Raw genomic sequence first — 2,998 nt, 5'->3', positions numbered from 1 at the left:
GGCTGCGTCTGCATGTGCTCCTTGTATCGCTGTGCCCTGCTTTCTTTTTTCTTCTTGTTACTCCTCACCAGAGGATATTTCTCCCATTAGAGTGGGAGGGAGGGAGGGAGGGAGGGGGAGAGAGAAACATCCATGTGAGAGACACATGGATTGGTTGCCTCTTGCGCGTGTCCTGACCAGGGCCGGAGAGCGAGCCTGCAAGCCAGGAACGTGCCCTTGACCAGGAATTGAACCCGCGGCCTTTGGGGCCCAGGCGGATGCTCTGCCACTGAGCACGCCGGCCAGGGCCGTGTTTTCCTTCATCGGAACCCGCCACGAGCCGGCGTATTAGCTGGGACAGTCGGTGCTTGTTTTCTTTTAATCAGGGGATCGCGGCGTCTGATGTCTCGTCCTCGCCGACACCAGGCCCAGACAAACACAGGCGTGCGGAGCTCCGAGCGCTCCGTGTGCATGCCCTCGCGTGTGCCTGTGCTTGTGTGTACACGCATGTGTGTGCATGTGAGCACATGCACCTGCCTGTGTGCACCTGTGCTTGCTAGTGTGTATGCATGCGTTTGTGTCAACACACAGAGCACACCTGGCCCTGCCCTCCCTCAAGCCTTCGTTGGTGACCCTCCCCCACCTCCCCGCGCGGTCATCTTCCCCCTCCCAGCCTGTTCCCAGGTTCCAGGTGGCACCTCTGACCCCACAGACAGCTCAGAGGTGCCATGGGCGCTGACCCCGGGCTGCCTCCCGCTGGCCCGCCTCCCTGTTCTTGGGGGTCTCTGGCTCCTCCAGTCGCAGCTCCATAGCCCCCGCTGGACACAGCCCCGGGGCCGTCGGGGTGCCCTGTGGGCAGGAGGCGCAAACCCCGTCCAGATGTCCCCCCTCCCCCTGCCCCACCCGGGAGCCAAGCCCCAGGAGAGGGGTCCTTTCTGAAGGTCGTGCCGTCAGACAACAGCAGCCCAGCTTCCCTCACGGCCCCGGGGCTGCCGCACGGATTGCCAAGGCTGCCTGGCTCCTTCCCTCTCAGCACCGTCCATCCTCCCGGTGAGTCCGGCTTCCGCTGAGTCAGAAAGACGGGCTCACACCCAGTGTCAGCTCTCCAGCTGCGCCAGCCGGGCAGGTGTCGGCCAGGTGTCCGGGCAGGTGTCGGCCAGGTGTCTGGGTGGGGAGGTGTCAGGCGTCTGGGTGGGGAGGTGTCAGGCAGGTGTCCGGGTGGCCAGGTGTCGGCCAGGTGTCCGGGTGGCCAGGTGTCGGCCAGGTGTCAGGGTGGCCAGATGTTGGCCAGGTGTCAGGGTGGGCAGGTGTTGGCCAGGTGTCCGGGTGGGCAGGTGTCGGCCAGGTGTCGGGGCTTCTGTTTCCTTGCTTGTAAGACAGGGTGACGCGGGAAGAGGCGAGGTGAGAGGTGTGCGGCTGGGGCCTGGGACCCCAGAGGCCCGGGCACTGGGTGGGGACACCAGCCTCCCGCCCGCTAGGAATCTCCAAGTCCCCGCACGCGGGCCACCGCCACCCGCTCCGGAGCTCGGGCGGAGGGAGGACCAGATGGTGTTGAGAGCATTTTAATAAGAGCTATTTGCAGTGTTGCTGCCATAAAAAAGTTCCTGCTTAATGAGCAAATGCATGTCGGTAGCGAGTTAAAGGCACTTGGATGTTTTAAATATTATGTACGTCGTGTTCGCGTTAACCAACCTGATTTTTAATTGCACCTTCCCTGCTGCCTGGCTGGGCTGAGGGGGGGGGGAGGGAGAAAAAAATCAGGCAAAACAAGCGTGTTCGCTGTCAGATGCGACAGCCAGTTCCTCTGGATCCCCCTTTGCAGACACGGTACCAACGCACAGAGGTAACAGCCGGGCCCGGGTCCCGGGCGGCCCTGCCCTGGTTAAGCCTCATTCTGTCACACGCTGAGCCCTGACCCTGGTCACACTCTGAGCCCTGACACTGGTCACACCCTGAGCCCTAACCCTGGTCACATGCTGAGCTCTGACCCTGGTCACACTCAGTCCTGCCCTGGTCACACCCTGAGCCCTGACCCTGGTCACACGCTGACCCCTGACCTTGGTCACACTGACCCCTGACCCTGGTCACACTCTGAACTGTGACCCTGGTCATAGATTGAGCCATGAATTTAGTCATAGGTGAGCCCTGACCCTGGGCACTAAATGACCCTGATGACAAACGGAGCCCTATTCCTGGTCATGGTCCAAGCCTGGGGCCCAGCTGTGGCCTGAGACGCAGACACGCACGGATGACCTCAGCGCTGTTGTCTGCTCGGCCGCGGCGGGAATGTGCATTTTCCCGTGAGCTGGGGCCATGGAGGCTTTGGATGGACTTTTCAAGGGTCACCTGGCTCCTGGGGGGCACAGAGCAGGTGAGGGCAGGAGTGGGACAGGGAAGTGGGGTCTGGGCGGGGCTCCTCTGAGAGGCGAGGTGGCTGAGGGGCCGGTGGGGAAGCTGGACAGATAGATAACGACGAGGCAGGTAATGAAGGGGCAGGTAATGTGAGGCTCCCCAGGATTGTTTTCACGGAGGCCTCACGCTCACCCCACAGCCCTGATGGTGGCCTGGGCCGGGGTGGGGGCTTGGGATGGACAGACAAGAGGAAGGACACGTTCAGGACACCAACTTAAGGTGCCTGGTGTGAGGCCAGCAGGCCCAGGACATGGGGCTGAAGGCAGCCTCGTGGGGTCCTCGGGCCTCAGCAGGTGCTGCCTCCGGGGTGGCCGGGAGCTGAGCCTCAAAGTCTGGGGGGTGGCGTCTGTGCAGCTGGTACCGACTTGGGGGTGGCAGATGAAGCTGCTGCTTATGAGGCGCCTACTGTGTGCCAGATGCTGCTGTCTGTCATCAGTCGCTTTCCCAGGACCTGCCAGCTGGTGCTGTGGTCCCTCCTCCAGGGAAGGGAGGGGGTGAGGGGATGGGGAGAGGCCCAGTGACCGAGGAAGGGGCAGAGCCAAGCGTGTTGGTCTGACCCCAAGGGAGGTGCTGCTGCTCTTGGCATGTGTGAGACACTCACTCACCC

Source organism: Myotis brandtii, unplaced genomic scaffold (genome assembly GCF_000412655.1).
Source record: "Myotis brandtii unplaced genomic scaffold, ASM41265v1 scaffold532, whole genome shotgun sequence".
Classification (NCBI taxonomy): domain Eukaryota; kingdom Metazoa; phylum Chordata; class Mammalia; order Chiroptera; family Vespertilionidae; genus Myotis; species Myotis brandtii.
Note: the sequence above shows the minus strand (reverse complement) of the source record.